Source organism: Ranitomeya imitator, chromosome 6 (genome assembly GCF_032444005.1).
Source record: "Ranitomeya imitator isolate aRanImi1 chromosome 6, aRanImi1.pri, whole genome shotgun sequence".
Lineage (NCBI taxonomy): Eukaryota > Metazoa > Chordata > Amphibia > Anura > Dendrobatidae > Ranitomeya > Ranitomeya imitator.
In genome coordinates, this window is record NC_091287.1 from 564168866 (window position 1) to 564189909 (window position 21044).

Consider the following 21044-nt stretch of genomic DNA (forward strand, 5'->3'; position numbering starts at 1 on the left):
CGGTGCGGATTGGCCGCTGCAGATTTGTAGCAGTTTTCCATCAGGTTTACAGTACCATGTAAACCTATATAAAACCAAATCCGCTGCGCCCATGGTGCGGAAAATACCGCGTGGAAACGCATGTGTTGTATTTTTCGCACCATGTCAATTCTTTGTGCGGATTCCACAGCGTTTTACACCTGTTCCTCAATAGGAATCCGCAGGTGAAATCCGCACAAAAAACACTGGAAATCTGCGGTAAATCCGCAGGTAAAACGCCGTACCTTTTACCTGCAGATTTTTCAAAAATTGTGCGGAAAAATCTCACACGAATCCGCAACGTGGGCATATAGCCTTAGGGTTAGGGTTGGAATAAGGGTTAAGATTAGGCTTGTGGTTAGGGTTATGGTTCGGGGTGTGTTGGGGTTAGGGTTGGGATTGGGGTTAGGGGTGTTGGGGTTAGGGTTGTAGTTAGGGGTGTGTTGGGGTTAGGGTTGTGATTAGGGTTATGGCTAGAGTTGGGATTAGGATTAGGGGTGTGTTGGGGTTAGTGTTGGAGTTTTCTCCTGTTAATCTGGTGAAAATAAAAAATTGCGGGCTAAAATATAATTTTTGAGGAAAAATGATTTTTTATTTTCACGGCTCTGCGTTATAAACTTCTGTGAAGCACTTGGGGGTTCAAAGTGCTCACCGCACATCTAGATTAGTTCCATGGAAGGTCTAGTTTCAAAAATGGGGTCACTTGTGGGGGAGCTCCAATGTTTAGGCACACAAGGGCTTTCCAAACGCGACATAGTGACCGCTAACGATTGGAGCCAATTTTTAATTCAAAAGTCAAATGGCGCTCCTTCCCTTCTGAGCCTTGCCGTGTGCACAAACAGTGGTTTACCCCCACATAGGTATCGGTGTACTCAGGAGGAATTTCCCAAAAAATTTTAGGATCCATTTTATCCTGTTGCCCATGTGAAAAGGCTAAAAAAAAATTTGTGAAAAAAAGAACTTTTTCATTTTTACGAATCAATTTGTGAAGCACCTGGGGGTTCAAAGTGCTCACTTTGCATCTAGATAAGTTCCTTGGGGGGTCTAGTTTCCAAAATGGGGTCATATGTGGGGAAGCTCCAATGTTTAGGCACACAGGGGCTCTCCAAACGCGACATGGTGTCCGCTAACGATGGAGATAATTTTTCATTCAAAAAGTCAAATGGCGCTCCTTCCCTTCCGAGCCTTGCCATGTGCACAAACAGTGGTTTACCCCCACATGTGAGGTATCAGTGTACTCAGGAGGAATTGCGAAACACATTTAGGATCCATTGTATCCTGTTGCCCATGTGAAAATGAAAAAATTGAGGCTAAAAGAATTTTTTTGTGAAAAAAAAGTACTTTTTCATTTTTACGGATCAATTTGTGAAGCACCTGGGGGTTCAAAGTGCTCACTATGCATCTAGATAAGCTCCTTGGGGAGTCTAGTTTCTAAAATGGGGTCACTTGTGGGGGAGCTCCAATGTTTAGGCACACAGGGGCTCTCCAAACACAACATGGTGTCCGCTAAAGATTGGAGCCAATTTTTCATTCAAAAAGTCAAATGGCGCTCCTTCCCTTCCGAGCGCTGTCGTGCCCCCAAACAGTGGTTCCCCCCCACATATGGGGTATCGGTGTACTCAGGACAAATTGTACAGTAACTTTTGGAGTCCAGTTTCTCTTTTTACCCTTGGGAACATAAAAAAAATTGTTGCTACAAGATCATTTTTGTGACTAAAAAGTTAAATGTTCATTTTTTTCCTTCCATGTTGCTTCTGCTGCTGTGAAGCACCTGAAGGGTTAATAAACTTCTTGAATGTGGTTTTGTGCACCTTGAGGGGTGCAGTTTTTAGAATGGTGTCACTTTTGGGTGTTTTCAGCCATATAGACCCCTCAAACTGACTTCAAATGTGAGGTGGTCCCTAAAAAAAAAGGTTTTGTAAATTTCGTTGTAAAAATGAGAAATCGCCGGTCAAATTTTAACCCTTATAACTTCCTAGCAAAAAAAAATGTTGTTTCCAAAATTGTGCTGATGTAAAGTAGACGTGTGGGAAATGTAATTTATTAACTATTTTGTGTCACATAACTCTCTGGTTTAACAGAATAAAAATTCACAATTTGAAAATTGTGAAATTTTAAAAATTTTAGCCAAATTTCCGTTGTTTCACAAATAAATGCAAAAATGATCGACCTAAATTTACCACTAACAAGAAGCCCAATATGTCACGAAAAAACAATCTCAGAACCGCTAGGATCCGTTGAAGCGTTCCCGAGTTATTACCTCATAAAGGGACACTGGTCAGAATTGCAAAAAACGGCCAGGTCATTAAGGTCAAAATAGGCTGGGTCATGAAGGGGTTAATATAAAAGGTTATTGAAAACTTTTAATGTTTTTTATTTTTTTAGTAATTTTTAAAGGGATCTTTTCAAATCACATATGTGGTCAATACATTTTTTGAACTGGTGTTTAGGCATTTCAATTTTACATGAGGGTTGTTTTTTTTTTGGTTGGGGGAAATGGTTTACAGCTTGCACATATTGAACTAGGTAATCCACCTCAGACTGAGGTGCCTTGGGGGGTTGTTTCTCAAAACGTTGTTTGTTGGCCGGCTTGAACATTGCTCAGATCATTTGAGCAGGGTGGTTATTAAATCTTTTACATTAGCTAGTTTGAGGGGTTTGTGGGTCTAAGTATAAATTCTTTATACTTTCAGATCCAGCAGGGACCGAGCCAGCAGGGACCGAGAGAGCAGGGACCGAGCCAGCAGGGACCGAGCCAGCAGGGATCGAGCCAGCAGGGACCGAGCCAGCAGGGACCGAGCCAGCAAGCCAGGTTCCTGATGTAAGTATTAACCCTGCTGTTGTCTTCGGTATGGGGAGACCTATTTTGAACTTTGGTATTTTTGGGGATGTTCAAGATGCGGTTCTGAAACTTGTGGTTGATTGACTTAAATGAGGATGGGTCGGTCGGCCACGGGTTTGAATATTTTAAAGAATATTGAAGTTCAAGGTCGGTCGTTTTTGACCGAAGACAACAACAGGGTTTAAGACCACGAAGCTTCCAATTCAATTTGTATAGTAGCTTACAACCATCTTTATACTTACAGATCCAGCAGGGACCACAGAGCAATGTCTTCTTCTGGGAGCCCTCCTCCACAGCGTCTGCATAGTGAGGTAATTTACATTTTTTTTAGTTTTTGTTGTTCTTGTTAAAATTTCTGTTAATCACTATATGCATTAATTATGTTTTCACAGGAAGTTGAAGCAGCCGAGGGCCTCTCAGAAGGGGACGAGATGGGTGGAGAAATGCCTGGAGCGGGCGCACAGAGTGTCAGTTGTGCCGAAACAGTTGCTTCACACATCACAGTGCACCCAACACATACAAAACAGATCATCATACATCACAGTACACATACAACAGATGCCTACATCCAACATAATTCCTTTTCCTTTTTTTAGTCTGCTGCACATTCTGGCCAACGCCATGAAGGTCCTCCCAGCAGCTCCCAGAGTCGGCGTCGTAATCGCCACAGCGGTCAGCCAGCAGAGGTTTCTTTTTTCTCTTGGTAGTTTTGTGTTGCAGTGTACTCATTTTTTCTTTTTGCTCTTTTCACAGTCTTCACAGCATGCTCCAGACTCAGATGGTGAGGACGGCGGACTGGATGTGGACCGCCTCATCGAGGAGGTCCGCGAGAGGGAGCCGCTGTGGAACATGGCTGACCGCAGCCATGCAGATCAGTTTGTGACCCGTCGACTCTGGGAGGAAGTCTGCAACAACGCTGTGGCCAACTGGGAAGACCTTGATCCAAGGCAGCAGACTCGAGAACGTAAGTAGTCACATTTCATTAATTTCTGGAGCAGGACGGAATGTGTTGTACTTAACCCATTTTTTAATTTCATTCTTCTCTTTACAGGTGAAAGGATTATGAAGCGGTGGCGGTTACTCAGGGAGGAGTTTAACAAGGAGATGCAGGCCCCGAAAGGCTCAAGAGGACGCAGGCCACAATACAAATACAGCCGTGCCCTGTCATTCCTCCGGGAAACGGTGCTGAGAAGAAGGTAAATATTCAACAGCCCATTGAATAATTCACCATGCTTACCTGTCTAACCTTTTTTTTTTGTTTCAGGCAGGGCTTTTTCCTATCAATATATTGTTATTTTTTTCTATTATTTCACAGCACCTTCTGTAGCACTTGGGAGCCTGCTTCTACCTTGGACCCCTCTGGAGCGATCCCACAGGAGTCCGCCACCGTGGGCCACGTCGGTAGACCCCACCCCTCTGACCCCTCGTCTGACCCTCCCCTCACTTCCGCTACCATCCACATCAACATCCTCCAGCGCTGGAGCATAATCGCAGAGTTCGTTACTTGAAGCTGCTGGTGAAGAGTTAGCGTTCCCTTTACCCCACCCCTCTGATCCTGCCACCTCGAGACCACCATTAGGTTCGGGGCGGCAGCGACCAAGGGGTCAGGAAAGGAGTTATGCTCCTGAGTTCTTGCATCTGAATGCAGCCTTCCAGAGCGCTTTCAAACTTTTGGGAGAGGAAATGACTGCTGGGTTCAGCATGGTGAAACAAAGCATCAGTGAACTCAGCAGTCGCTTGGATAGGCTGCATTCAGATGCAAGGGAATCTGAAAACAACCTTTTTTCTTTCAATCAATGCTCAGGAGCAATGGAAAAGCTTACTCTTCACCAGCAGATGCATGTAAGGCAAGGCTGCCATGCTGCTCTAGTGCAGGCCATCGCCCAAGCCCCTCCAACACCCACACCTCCCCACACAGCCACTATCTCTCCTACCAACCCTTTCCAAACTACTTGTCGTTTCCCAACCCAGGCCCAATTGCCAACCCAGGCCCAAATCCCAATGTCCTCCCCACTGTTTCCTTCCCTATCAAATTGCTCTTCTCCGTTTAGTTTTCCACCTACACCAACACCACCCCCTGTCCAACCTGACCTCCCTGCTCAGCCTCATGTTTACCCCCCCCTTACACTACAGATCAACCCCAACCCAGTAGGCTTTCCCCTACTATCGACGTGGTCCAACCTTCCAGACCCTCCCTTAGTATCCCCACCCAATTTACCGATTTGTAAACTTTTATGTTTAACAAGTTTGTGTAATGAAAATTGTGAAAAAAAAAAATTGGTGAACCCAAAAAGGGGTTTTATTTTTTAAAAAAAAATATGTTTAACCAAAAAAGGTTAAAAAAAAATATTTCATTAAAAGATGTTAAATAAAATATGGTTTTGTTTAAAAACAATTTTATTGTTAAGTGTCTTCATTTAACTATGATAAGAAACAAAAGGTACAAAAACATAACACACGTTGACAAGGTAGAAAATGTTTGGTTTATTATAAAAAATACCAAACTTTAGGGAAGTAAAACTTGGTGTCAATAAAATCATAAGACTTCATACAGAAACATTATTGACAGAGATATCAAAGAAACATCTCAAACTATGTCGTCTTGCCATGGAACTCGGCCTTCAGGTGACATGAAATAATCGGCGAAGTGGTCCCGAATTCCGGAAACCGCACCTGCGGTCCGAACACAGTGGCTTTGATAGTCCCACAATGTTGTCTGAGAGTCCTCATCATCCATGGAAGCTGGCTCCTGGGAAATCACATAATTGTGTAGCACCATACAGGCCTTGACAACCTAATCCACAGTCTCTGTGTGCAGTTTTATGGCGGTCAGCAGCACACGCCACTTTGCGGTTAAAATGCCAAACGCGCACTCCACCACTCGTCTGGCTCTAGTTAAACGGTAATTAAACACTCATTTGGTTCTGGTCGATCCTTTGCTCGAATAAGGTTTCAGTAGGTGTGGCGACAGCTGGAATGCCTCATCACCAACACAGACGAATGGCATAGGTGGGCCAGATGTTCCCGGGAGTGGTCTTGGTGGTGGGAAATCATAGGCGTCTCCATACAGACAACGGCCCATAGGAGATGTTTTGAAGACCTGTGAGTCGTTTGAGCGGCCATAGGATCCAATATCCACAGCAATAAACTTACAATTGGCATCCGCTATGGCCATGAGTACTATCGAGAAGTACTTTTTGTAATTATAGTACTCGGAGCCAGATCCTGCAGGTTTTGAAATCCGGATATGTTTGCCATCTACGGCACCCAAGCAATTTGGGACATGGCACAGTTTTTCAAAATTTTTCGCACTCTGCAGCCAGATGTCCATAGTCGGATTCGGAATGTATCCCATAGTGCGCGGCAGGTCACTTTAACAATTCCTGAAACTGTCGAGATTCCAAGACGAAACTGTTAATGCAGTGAAGTTAGGGATTCTCCGGTAGCAAGGAATCTGTGGAAAGAAAAAAAATGCAAACACCAACATTACATTTTAAAGCAATTTTCACAAATATAATATCTTTATTATTATTATTTTTTTAATTTTGGTAAACGGCAATGAAGTTTTTTTTCCGTTTTAGTGCACATTTTAACCAGCATTTTTACATCTGTGCATTCCTGTTATGGAGCAGGTGTTAAACACTGTGGAATGGGCACAAATAATAAAATTATTGACCTGCTGCAGAAAATGCAACGCAGTGTTACAGCGCAGTATTTTCTGCAGCATGGTCACTGCTGATGTGGTTTTCCTGTTACCCGCTGCAAAAAAAAAGCAACATGTGCACATGGCATTAACTATGAGCAATGATAAAAAAAAATACATAAAAATCAGCTTACCGCAGTGTCACCGTCAGCCGCTCCGCCGGTGAGATGGAACACCTGAGCCGGGTGTCCTGCCTTCGGATGACATCCCCAACAACATAATTAAAGAATTTATCCGGGTTCTGCCGCAACTCCATGTAGAGAGTTGAGTAGACGCCCTGGGTCATCCACTGTGCGTTAATGCGATGTATCCATAGGTGGCGCCGGTGACGTCTCTGTTGAAGAATCCTCCATCTTGCTGCTGCCTCCTTCTCCCGAACTATTATTGCCGGCCTATTGGTCTCAAGAATAACATCCGAACATATGGTCGCAATCTTCACAAGCACTCCTTCCACTATCCCTATCAAAGATGTGCTGTAAAAACAGTCAATATATAGGTTTCCCTTATTTTCCAGTAGCCAATCACATTTGGGAGACTCCCATTTTTAGGCAGGGAAAATGGATCCGTCAAAAAAACGGATGAAACGGATGGTAAAAACGGACAAGATGGATGCAACGGATTCAGTTTTTCGACTGAACCGTCTAGCGCAGGGGTCCCCAACTCCAGTCCTCAAGGCCCACCAACAGGTCATGTTTTCAGGATTTCCTTTGCATTGCACAGGTGATGCAATTATTACCTGGGCAAGACTAAGGAAATCCTGAAAACATGACATGTTGGTGGGCCTTGAGGACTGGAGTTGGGGACCCCTGGTCTAGCGGATCCGTCGAAATACTGGATGCGTTGCATCCGTTTTTAACTATTTTTGACGCATCCGTCGATACGTCGCGCCGAGGCATTGTGACGGCCGCCAGACGACGCAAGTGTGATAGAAGCCTTAGGCTACTTTCACACTTGCATCGGTACGGGTCTGTCGCTATACGTTGTACCGACGCATGTTGTGAAATTTGTGCACGACACGGGCAGCGGATGCAGTTGTTCAACGCATCCGCTGCCCCATTCTGAAGTCCGGGGAGGAGGGGGCGGAGTTTCGGCCGCGCAAGCGCGGTAGAAAATGGCAGACGCGATGGACAAAAAAACGTTACAGTGAACTTTTTTTGTGACGACGGTCCGCCAAAACAACAGTGACAACGGTCCGTCGCACGACGAACGCGACGTGTGGCCATCTGTCGCGATCCGTGGCTAATACAAGTCTATGGGCAAAAAATGCATCCTGCGAGCACATTTGCAGGATCCGTTTTTTTGCCCAAAACGACGGATTGCGACGGATTGCAAAAAACGCAAGTATGAAAGTAGCCTTACCCTGGAGCCTCCTCATCGTCATGGCACTGGACCTACTAATCAGAAGAAGCGTTAATGGGGTTTGTAGGGACGTAGCCGCTGAGCCAGGGTCATGGGAATCTTACTGCTCAGTTCTAAGTGGTTTTTTTTAGTTTTGTTCCACCACTTGTTTAACCCCTTAGTGACAGAGCCAATTTGGTACTTAATGACCAGGCCAATTTTTGCAATTCTGACCACTGTCACTTTATGAGGTTATAACTCTGGAACGCTTCAACGGATCCCGCTGATTCTGAGATTGTTTTTTCGTGACATATTGTACTTCATGTTAGTGGTAACATTTCTTCGATATTACTTGCGATTATTTATGAAAAAAACGGAAATATGGCGAAAATTTTTAAAATTTTGCAATTTTCAAACTTTGTATTTTTATGCCCTTAAATCAGAGAGATATATCATGAAAAATAGTTAATAAATAACATTTCCCACATGTCTACTTTACATCAACACAATTTTGGAAACAAAATTTTTTTTTGTTAGGGAGTTATAAGGGTTAAAAGTTGACCAGCAATTTCTCATTTTTACAACACCATTTTATTTTAGGGACCACATCACATTTGAAGTCATTTTGAGGGGTCTATATGATAGAAAATAATGAAGTGTGACACCATTCTAAAAACTGCACCCGTCAAGGTTCTCAAAACCACATTCAAGAAGTTTATTAACCCTTTACGTGCTTCACAGGAACTGAAACAATGTGGAAGGAAAAAATGAACATTTAACTTTTTTTTGCAAACATCTTAATTCAGAACCATTTTTTTTATTTTCACAAGTGTAAAAACAGAAATGTAACCATAAATTTTGTTATGCAATTTCTCCTGAATACGCCAATACCCCATATGTGGGGGTAAACCACTGTTTGGGCGCACCGCAGAACTTAGAAGTGAAGGAGCGCCGTTTGACTTTTTCAATGCAGAATTGGCTGGAATTGAGATCGGACACCATGTCACATTTAGAGAGCCCCTGATGTGCCTAAACAGTGGAAACCCCCCACAAGTGACACCATTTTGGAAACTAGACCCCTTAAGGAACTTATCTAGATGTGTGGTGAGCACTTTGAACCCCCAAGTGCTTCACAGAAGTTTATAACGTAGAGCCGTGAAAATAAAAAATCGCTTTTGTTTACACAAAAATGATCTTTTCGCCCACAAATTCTTATTTTCACAAGGGTAACAGGAGAAATTAGACTACAAAAGTTGTTGTGCAATTTCTCCTGAGTACGCTGATACCCAATATGTGGGGGTAAACAACTGTTAGGGCGCACCGCAGAGCTTGGAAGAGGAGTGCCGTTTTACTTTTTCAATGTAGAATTGGCTGGAATTGAGATTGGACGCCATGTCGCGTTTGGAGAGCCCCTGATGTGCCTAAACAGTAGAAACCCCCCACAAGTGACACCATTTTGGAAACTAGACCCCTTAAGGAACTTATCTAGATGTGTGGCGAGCACTTTGAACCCCCATGTGCTTCACAGAAGTTTATAACGTAGAGCCGTGAAAAAAAAAAATTGCATTTTTTCTACAAAAATGATCTTTTTGCCCACAAATTTTTATTTTCACAAGGGTAACAGGAGAAATTAGACCACAAAAGTTGTTGTGCAATTTCTCCTGAGTACGTCGATACCCAATATGTTGGGGTAAACCACTGTTTGAGCGCACCGCAGAGCTTGGAAGTGAAGGAGCGCCGTTTTACTTTTTCAATATAGAATTGGCTGGAATTGAGATCGGACGCCATGTCGCGTTTGGAGAGCCCCTGATGTGCCTAAACAGTAGAAATCCCCCACAAGTGACCCCATTTTGGAAACTAGACCCCCCATGGAACTTATCTAGATGTGTGGTGAGAACCTTGAATGCCCAAGTGCTTCACAGAAGTTTATAATGCAGAGCCGTGAAAATAAAAAAATATTTTTTTTTTCCACAAAAAAGATTTTTTAACCACCAAATTTTTATTTTCACAAGGGTAACAAGAGAAATTGGACCCCAAAAGTTGTTGTCCAATTTGTCCTGAGTATGCTGGTACCCCATATGTGGGGGTAAACCACTGTTTGGGCGCACAGCAGAGCTCGGAAGGAAGGAGCGCCGTTTTGGAATGCAGACTTTGATAGAATGGTCTGCGGGTATTATGTTGCGTTTGCAGAGCCCCTGATGTACCTAACCAGTAGAAACCCTCCACAAGTGACCCCATTTTGGAAACTAGACCCCCCAAGGAACTTATCTAGATGTGTGGTGAGAACTTTGAATGCCCAAGTGCTTCACAGAAGTTTAGAATGCAGAGTCGTGAAAATAAAAAATATTTTTTTTTCCACAAAAAAGATATTGTAGCCCCCAAGTTTTTATTTTCACAAGGGTAACAGGAGAAATTGGACTGCAATAGTTGTTGTCCAATTTATCCCGAGTACGCTGATGCGCCATATGTGGGGGTAAACCACTGTTTGGGCGCACGGCAGAGCTCGGAAGGGAAGGAGCGCCTTTTTGGAATGCAGACTTTGATAGAATGGTCTGTGGGCATTATGTTGCGATTGCAGAGCCCCTGATGTACCTAAACTGTAGTAACCCCCCACAAGTGACCCCATTTTGGAAACTAGACCCCCCAAGGAACTTATCTAGATGTGTGGTGAGAACTTTGAATGCCCAAGTGCTTCACAGAAATTTAGAATGCAGAGTCGTGAAAATAAAAAATATTTTTTTTTTCACAAAAAAGATTTTGTAGCCCCCAAGTTTTTATTTTCACAAGGGTAACAAGAGAAATTGGACCCCAGAAGTTGTTGTCCAATTTATCCCGAGTACGCTGATGCCCCATATGTGGGGGTAACCCACTGTTTGGGCGCACGGCAGAGCTCAGAAGGGAGGGAGCACCATTTGACTTTTTGAGCGCAAAATTGGCTGTCGTGTTTGGAGACCCCCTGATGTACCTAAACAGTGGAAACCCCCCAATTCTAGCTCCAACCCTAACCCCAACACACCCCTAACCCTAATCCCAACCTCATCCATAATCCTAATCACTAACCCTAACCATAATCACAACCCTTACCCCAAAACAACCCTAATGTCAACCCTAACCATAACCCTAATCAAAACCCTAAATCCAACACACCCCTAATCCTAATCTCAACCCTAACCTCAAACCTAACCCTAATCCCAATACACCCCTAATCACAACCCTAACCTTAACCCTAATCCCAAACCTAACCCTAAACCCAAGCGTAACCCTAATGCCAACCCTAACCCTAATACCAACCCTAATCCAAACCCTAACCCTAATCCCAGCTCTAACCCTAACTTTAGCCCCAACCCTAGCCCTAACTTTAGCCCCAACCCTAACCCTAGCCCTAAGGCTACTTTCACACTTGCGTCGTTTGGCATTCCGTCGCAATCCGTCTTTTTGGACAAGAAACGGATCCTGCAAATGTGCCCGCAGGATGCGTTTTTTGCCCATAGACTTGTATTGCCGACGGATCGTGACGGATGGCCACGTCGCGTCCGTCGTGCACTGGATCAGTTGTGTTTTGGCGGAGCGTCGGCACAAAAAAAGTTCAATGAAACGTTTTTTTGTACGTCGCATCCGCCATTTCTGACCGCGCATGCGTGGCCGTAACTCCGCCCCCTCCTCCCCAGGACATAGATTGGGCAGCGGATGTGTTGAAAAACTACAGCTGCTGCCCACGTTGTGCACAATTTTCACAACGTGCGTCGGTATGTCGGGCCGACGCATTGCGACGGCCCCGTACCGACGTAAGTGTGAAAGAAGCCTAACCCTAAGTTTAGCCCCAACCCTAACCCTAAATTTAGCCCCAACCCTAGCCCTAACCCTACCCCTAAACTAACCCTACCCCTAACCCTAACCTAACCCTACCCCTAACCTAACCCTACCCCTAACCTAACCCTAACCTAACCCTACCCCTAACCTAACCCTACCCCTAACCTAACCCTAACCTAACCCTACCCCTAACCTAACCCTACCCCTAACCTAACCCTACCCCTAACCCTACCCCTACCCCTAACCCTACCCCTAATTTTAGCCCCAACTGCTGTTCTCCTGCCGGCCGGCAGATGGAGACAGATGGCGGGCGCACTGGGCATGCGTCCGCCATGTTCTGCTGCCGGCGGCCAGGAGGAGCAGCAAGAGGATCCAGGGACCTAGGTGAGTATGCTAGGGTCCCCGAATCCCCCTATTTCTCTGTCCTCTGATGTGCGATCACATCAGAGGACAGAGAATTACACTTTACTTTTTTTTTTTTTGCGGTCGCCGGTAAACAGTTAATTACCGGCGATCGCAAAACAGGGGTCGGTAATACCGACCCCGATCGTGCTCTTTGGGGTCTCGGCTACCCCCGGCAGCCGAGACCCCAAAGATTCTCCCGGTGCCGGCCAGCGGGCGCATTGCGCATGCGCCCGCCATTTTGAAGATGGCGGCGCCCACCGGGAGACACGAGGAGCATCGGGGGAGCTAGGTGAGTATTGGGGGGCCACCTGGGACCCCTTTTCTCTGTCCTCCGATGTGCGATCACATCGGAGGACAGAGAAATTAAAAAGAGATCGCTTTTTTTTTTTTTTTTTTTGCGATCGCCGGTAAACGGTTAATTACCGGCGATCGCAAATGCGGGGTGGGTTAAAAACCCCCCGAATCATGTTCTCTGGGGTCTCGGCTACCCTCGGCAGCCGAGACCCCGGAGAAAATCGGCCTCTGGGGGGCGCTATGGACTTTTTCCACAGCGCCGTTAATTAACGGCGCTGTGGTTTAAGTACCCTTAGCGGCCGCCGTTAAAAGGCGTATCGGCGGTCGCTAAGGGGTTAAATTAACATAAAATACTGATATGTCCACATGTAATACTGTGCAAAAGTGTTAGGCAGGCGTGGAGAAAATCTGCAGAGTTAGAATGCTTTACAAAATATAAGTTTTAATAGTTTATTTTAACTATTAACAAAATGCTAAATTACCGAACAAAAAAAGAAATGTAAAATTCCATCAGTATCTGGTGACCGCCCATCCCCTCCATCATCAGTATCTGGTGACAGCCCATCACCTCCATCATCAGTATCTGGTGACCGCCCGTCGCCTCCATCATCAGTATCTGGTGACTGCCCGTCGCATCCATCATCAGCATCTGGTGACTGCCCGTCGCCTCCATCATCAGTATCTGGTGACAGCCAATCGCCTCAATCATCAGTATCTGGTGACCGCCCGTCACCTCCCTCATCTGTATCTGGTGACCACCTGTCACCTCCATCATCAGTATCTGGTGACCGCCCGTCGCCTCCATCATCAGTATCTGGTGACTGCCCGTCGCCTCCATTATCAGTATCTGGTGACTGCCCGTCGCCTCCATCATCAGTATCTGGTGACAGCCAATCACCTCCATCATCAGTATCTGGTGACCGCCCGTCCCTCCATCATCAGTATCTGGTGACCGCCCGTCCCTCCATCATCAGTATCTGGTGACCACCCGTCCCTCCATCATCAGTGTCTAGTGACCGCCTGTAGCCTTCATCATCAGTGTCTGGTGACCGCCCGTCCCCTCCATCATCAGTGTCTGGTGACCGCCCATCACCTCCATCATCAGTATCTGGTGACCGCCCGTCACCTCCATCATTAGTGTCTGGTGACCGACCGTCACCTCCATCATCAGTATCTGGTGACCGCACGTCACCTCCATCATCAGTATCTGGTGACCGCCCGTCACCTCCATCATTAGTGTCTGGTGACCGACCGTCACCTCCATCATCAGTATCTGGTGACCGCACGTCACCTCCATCATCAGTGTCTGGTGACAGCCAATCGCCTCCATCATCAGTGTCTAGTGACCGCCCGTCCCCTCTATCATCAGTGTCTGGTGACCGCCCGTCCCCTCCATCATCAGTATCTGGTGACCGCCCATCATCTCCATCATCAGTGTCTGGAGACCGCCCATCACCTCCTTCATCAGTATCTGGTGACCGCCCGTCACCTCCATCAGTGTCTGGTGACCGCCCGTCACCTCCATCATCAGTGTCTGGTGACCGCCCGTCCCCTCCATCATCAGTGTCTGGTGACCGCCTGTCCCCTCCATCATCAGTATCTGGTGACCGCCCATCATCTCCATCATCAGTATCTGGTGACCGTCCATCACCTCCATCATCAGTGTCTGGTGATCGCCCATTGGCTCCATCATCAGTGTCTGGAGACCGCCCGTCCCCTCCATCATCAGTATCTGGTGACCGCCCGTCACCTCCATCATCAGTGTCTGGTGACCGCCCGTCCCCTCCATCATCAGTATCTGGTGACCGCCCGTCACCTCCATCATCAGTGTCTGGTGACCACCTGTCCCCTCCATCATCAGTGTCTGGTGACCGCCCGTCCCCTCCATCATCAGTATCTGGTGACCGCCCATCATCTCCATCATCAGTATCTGGTGACCGCCCGTCACCTCCATCATCAGTGTCTGGTGATCGCCCATTGGCTCCATCATCAGTGTCTGGAGACCGCCCGTCCCCTCCATCATCAGTATCTGGTGACCGCCCGTCCCCTCCATCATCAGTGTCTGGTGACCGCCCGTCCCCTCCATCATCAGTATCTGGTGACCGCCCGTCTCCTCCATCATCAGTATCTGGTGACCGTCCGTCACCTCCATCATCAGTATCTGGTGATCGCCCATTGGCTCCATCATCAGTGTATGGAGACCGCCCGTCACCTCCATCATCAGTGTCTGGTGACTGCCCGTCGCCTCCATCATCAGTATCTGGTGATCGCCCATTGGCTCCATCATCAGTGTCTGGAGACCGCCCGTCCCCTCCATCATCAGTATCTGGTGATCGCCCGTCCCCTCCATCATCAGTATCTGGTGACCGCCCGTCGCCTCCATCTTCAGTATCTGGTGACTGCCCATCTCCTCCATCATCAGTATCTGGTGACCGCCCGTCACCTCCATCATCAGTGTCTGGTGATCGCCCATTGGCTCCATCATCAGTGTCTGGAGACCGCCCGTCCCCTCCATCATCAGTATCTGGTGACCGCCCGTCACCTCCATCATCAGTGTCTGGTGACCGCCCGTCCCCTCCATCATCAGTATCTGGTGGCCGCCCGTCACCTCCATCATCAGTGTCTGTTGACCGCCCGTCCCCTCCATCATCAGTGTCTGGTGACCGCCCGTCCCCTCCATCATCAGTATCTGGTGACCACCCATCATCAGTATCTGGTGATCGCCCATTGGCTCCATTATCAGTGTCTGGAGACCGCCCGTGACCTCCATCATCAGTATCTGGTGACCGCCCGTCACCTCCATCATCAGTGTCTGGTGATCGCCCATTGGCTCCATCATCAGTGTCTGGAGACCGCCCGTCCCCTCCATCATCAGTATCTGGTGACTGCCCGTCTCCTCCATCATCAGTATCTGGTGACCGCCCGTCCCCTCCATCATCAGTGTCTGGAGACCGCCCGTCCCCTCCATCATCAGTATCTGGTGACCGCCCGTCACCTCCATCATCAGTATCTGGTGACCCCCCGTCTCCTCCATCATCAGTATCTGGTGACCGCCCGTCCCCTCCATCATCAGTGTCTGGAGACCACCCGTCCCCTCCATCATCAGTATCTGGTGACCGCCTGTCTCCTCCATCATCAGTATCTGGTGACCGCCCGTCCCCTCCATCATCAGTATCTGGTGACCGCCCGTCACCTCCATCATCAGTATCTGGTGACCGCCCGTCTCCTCCATCATCAGTATCTGGTGACCGCCCGTCCCCTCCATCATCAGTGTCTGGAGACCGCCCGTCCCCTCCATCATCAGTATCTGGTGACCGCCCGTCTCCTCCATCATCAGTATGTGGTGACCGCCCGTCTCCTCCATCATCAGTATCTGGTGACCGCCCGTCCCCTCCATCATCAGTGTCTGGAGACCGCCCGTCCCCTCCATCATCAGTATCTGGTGACCGCCTGTCACCTCCATCATCAGTATCTGGTGACCGCCCGTCTCCTCCATCATCAGTATCTGGTGACCGCCCGTCCCCTCCATCATCAGTGTCTGGAGACCGCCCGTCCCCTCCATCATCAGTATCTGGTGACCGCCTGTCACCTCCATCATCAGTATCTGGTGACCGCCCGTCTCCTCCATCATCAGTATCTGGTGACCGCCCGTCTCCTCCATCATCAGTATCTGGTGACCGCCCGTCTCCTCCATCATCAGTGCCATTAGTCACCAGATACTCATGATAGAGGAGGAGATGGTGGTCATCAGATATTGACTGGATTTACATTTTGCTTTTATTTAGTCACTTCGCATTTGTTAATTAATACATTTATTTTTAACACCTGTATTACTAGTATTCTTCCTTTACAGCATTTTCCACAGCGGCCTAAAATATTTGAACCGTACTATACGTTTACAAATGATAAGTTTACATGTGATGCCTTTACGTTTCCACTATGTCACACTGGAGTCTTCGGCAGTGTGGATGAATTTATGAATAAGAATAAGGCTCATGGTGTAAATTCACCCTCGCTGCGTTGAGAGTAACCCAGGCTCTTCTTTTGTACCATATATCTGCAATAATTTTCCTGGTCACAGCTGACCTCAGGTAAATTAAATTTGGGTGCTTGGCAGATCAAGGTTAATTCCATAAAAAAATAAACACTCATTACACCCTGTCAATAATCTGATGTGATTTAAAATCTTTTTTTTTTTTCTTCAATAACATTCCCAGATTCCAGACAAGAATATGGTTTCTTTACCAAGGGAATTCTCTGAAATTTAATTTATTGGTAAGACATTTTTCACAAATAGACAATCAAAATGGTTTCTCTAAAGTGTGACTTCTTTCATGTTTAACATGACCAGATTTATCTGTAAAACATTTCCCACATATTGAACATGAATACGGTTTCTCTCCTGTGTGAGTTCTCTGATGTTTAATTAGATCTGATTTATTTGTAAAAGATTTCCCACATTCTGAACATGTATATGGCTTCTCTCCTGTGTGAATTCTATAATGTTTTACAAGGTTTGATTTTTTTGAGAAACACCTACCACATTCTGAACAAGAATATGGCTTCTCTCCAGTGTGAACTCTTTCATGAAGGACAAGACTTGCTCGACCAGTAAAGCACTTTCCACATTCGGAACATGAATACGGTCTCTGCCCCTTATGAATTCTGTCATGTCTAATCAGATGTGATTTATTAATGAAATGTTTATCACACATTAAACATGAATACAGCTTCTCTCCTGTGTGAATTCTCTCATGTGCAACCAGATGTGATTTGTTTATAAAGCATTTCCGACATTCTGCACATGAGTACGGCTTCTCTCCTGTGGGAATTCTCTCATGTTGACTAGTGTCAGATTCATAATTAAAACATTCAACAAGATCTGAATAGGAGTTTGGTTTCACCCCTCTGTGAATTGCTCTCTGTGTGCAATGATCGAAGCTCCTTGTAAACCGATTTCCAAATTGAAACAGTCTACCCTCTTTTTGTCCAGTAAGGTTAACAATCTGTGATTGGTCCGCAGAAGGTGCTTCATAATTAGGAGGATTATTTGATGCATATGTACTGTGGAGTTCTGGATGTAGAGTAAGAGTATTGAGCTTTTCCCCTGAGGAGCGATGTATAACATTGTCTACTTTGTAATTTAGCGATAACATGAAGTTTTCCTCATTTATTTTGCTTGGATTTTCTGTAAAGGTTAAAAAAAATGCATATTGTGATTTAAAAAACAAACAAAACAAAAACATAAAATTGACAAATATGTAACTTTCTAATAGACTGGAAATATACCTGCAATTTTGTGATCAGGATTGTGCCCAGTGACTACAGACAGTGTCAGGTCGGTGCCGTAATACTAATACCTGTGATCAGGATTGTGCTCAGTGACTACAGACAGTGTCAGGTCGGTGCCGTTATACTGATTACACTGATACTTGTGATCAGGATTGTGCTCAGGGACTACACAGTGTCAGGTCGGTGCCGTTATACTGAATACATTGATACCTGTGATCAGGATTGTGCTCAGTGACTACAGACAGTGTCAGGTTGGTGCTGTTATACTGATTACACTGATACCTGTGATCAGGATTGTGCTCAGTGACTACAGACAGTGTCAGGTCGGTGCCGTTATACTGATTACACTGATACTTGTGATCAGGATTGTGCTCAGGGACTACACAGTGTCAGGTCGGTGCCGTTATACTGATTACACTGATACTTGTGATCAGGATTGTGCTCAGGGACTACACAGTGTCAGGTCGGTGCCGTTATACTGAATACATTGATACCTGTGATCAGGATTGTGCTCAGTGACTACAGACAGTGTCAGGTTGGTGCTGTTATACTGATTACACTGATACCTGTGATCAGGATTGTGCTCAGTGACTACAGACAGTGTCAGGTCGGTGCCGTTATACTGATTACACTGATACTTGTGATCAGGATTGTGCTCAGGGACTACACAGTGTCAGGTCGGTGCCGTTATACTGAATACATTGATACCTGTGATCAGGATTGTGCTCAGTGACTACAGACAGTGTCAGGTTGGTGCTGTTATACTGATTACACTGATACCTGTGATCAGGATTGTGATCAGCGACTACAGTGTCAGGTCGGTGCTGTTATACTGATTACACTGATACCTGGTGATGCAATCTGTCTTGTGGTTATTGTTTAAGGTAAGTTTTAGCATTTAGTGAACATGGTTAAAAAATAACAACTGTGGGATTGCACTTTTTTTGTAATTTCACCACACTTGGAGTTTTTTCCCGTTTTCTAGTACACGACATGGTAAAACCAATGGACTCATTTAAAATACAACTCGTCAGGCAAACAACAAGCCCTCACATGGCCATGTTAACGGAAAAATAAAAAATTATGGCTCTGGGAAGAAGAGGAGCAAAAAATAAAAATGCAAAACCAAAAATACCTCAAGTCGTTAAGGGATTAAAATTGATTTATTTATTTTTCTTTCTGAATAACATCAAGCACATTTATTAATAGGACAGTAAACATGCGATTATGCTGCAGTGCAGGAGCCACGGCCGGAACATGCCTGTAGCAGTTTTTTTTTTCTTCAGTATGTACAGGTATATATTATGTAAACTGGGGGGCAGTCAGTGACCTGTCAGCAGTCTGCATTATGAATAGCTAATCAGAGCACCACATGAAGACCCGACCAGAGCTCCGCCTCAGAGCACGAGCATATCATAAACACAAAGCTGAAAATAAAGATTATACAACAACCACAAGACGGATTTCATCACCAAGTATCAGTGTAATCAGTATAACGGCACCGACCTGACGATGTCTGTAGTCACTGAGCACAATCCTGATCACAGGTATCAGTGTAATCAGTATAAAGGCACCGACCTGACACTGTCTGTAGTCACTGAGCACAATCCTGATCACAGGTATCAGTGTAATCAGTATAACGGCACCGACCTGACACTGTCTGTAGTCACTGAGCACAATCCTGATCACAGGTATCAGTGTAATCAGTATAACGGCACCGACCTGACACTGTCTAGTCACTGAGCACAATCCTGCTGCCAGGGGCACTTTAAAGCTTTGTGTAGCACTTTAAGGCTAGAAACGCGTGCAGTATTTAATAGCGGTAGAAGAGGAGCAGGTTAGGTCTGCCATGTACATGAAGGCCATTGTGCTCCTGTAATGCTCAGAGGCAGCAGTGGCATGGAGGGAACAGCCACCGAGAGGTGTACCGGTGAAATAGCGTGAGAGCTGGGGTATCCGAAAACTACTTATAGTTTTTCAATTTTTTACGTCGGTCACTATGTAGCATAAAAAGATATCTAAAAAGTTCAGACTTTTACAAACATTGGAAAACTTCCAGGTTTCAAAAAGGGCTCTAAAAGTGAACCTGGAAATTATAGGCCAGTAAGTCTAACCTCTATTGTTGGTAAAATATTTGAAGGGTTTCTGAGGGATGTTATTCTGGATTATCTCAATGAGAATAACTGTTTAACTCCATATCAGCATGGGTTTATGAGAAATCGCTCCTGTCAAACCAATCTAATCAGTTTTTATGAAGAGGTAAGCTATAGGCTGGACCACGGTGAGTCATTGGACGTGGTATATCTCGATTTTTCCAAAGCGTTTGATACCGTGCCGCACAAGAGGTTGGTACACAAAATGAGAATGCTTGGTCTGGGGGAAAATGTGTGTAAATGGGTTAGTAACTGGCTTAGTGATAGAAAGCAGAGGGTGGTTATAAATGGTATAGTCTCTAACTGGGTCGCTGTGACCAGTGGGGTACCGCAGGGGTCAGTATTGGGACCTGTTCTCTTCAACATATTCATTAATGATCTGGTAGAAGGTTTACACAGTAAAATATCGATATTTGCAGATGATACAAAACTATGTAAAGCAGTTAATACAAGAGAAGATAGTATTCTGCTACAGATGGATCTGGATAAGTTGGAAACTTGGGCTGAAAGGTGGCAGATGAGGTTTAACAATGATAAATGTAAGGTTATACACATGGGAAGAGGGAATCAATATCACCATTACACACTGAACGGGAAACCACTGGGTAAATCTGACAGGGAGAAGGACTTGGGGATCCTAGTTAATGATAAACTTACCTGGAGCAGCCAGTGCCAGGCAGCAGCTGCCAAGGCAAACAGGATCATGGGGTGCATTAAAAGAGGTCTGGATACACATGATGAGAGCATTATACTGCCTCTGTACAAATCCCTAGTTAGACCGCACATGGAGTACTGTGTCCAGTTTTGGGCACCGGTGCTCATGAAGGATATAATGGAACTAGAGAGAGTACAAAGGAGGGCAACAAAATTAATAAAGGGGATGGGAGAACTACAATACCCAGATAGATTAGCGAAATTAGGATTATTTAGTCTAGAAAAAAGACGAATGAGGGGCGATCTAATAACCATGTATAAGTATATAAGGGGACAATACAAATATCTCGCTGAGGATCTGTTTATACCAAGGAAGGTGACGGGCACAAGGGGGCATTCTTTGCGTCTGGAGGAGAGAAGGTTTTTCCACCAACATAGAAGAGGATTCTTTACTGTTAGGGCAGTGAGAATCTGGAATTGCTTGCCTGAGGAGGTGGTGATGGCGAACTCAGTCGAGGGGTTCAAGAGAGGCCTG

At 45.7% G+C, this 21044-nt stretch overlaps 1 pseudogene; it reads right to left on the reverse strand.

Annotated features, from left to right (window-relative positions):
* Positions 1 to 21044, reverse strand: part of LOC138643502 (zinc finger protein 850-like) — a 76151-nt pseudogene that overhangs the window by 16231 nt on the left and 38876 nt on the right.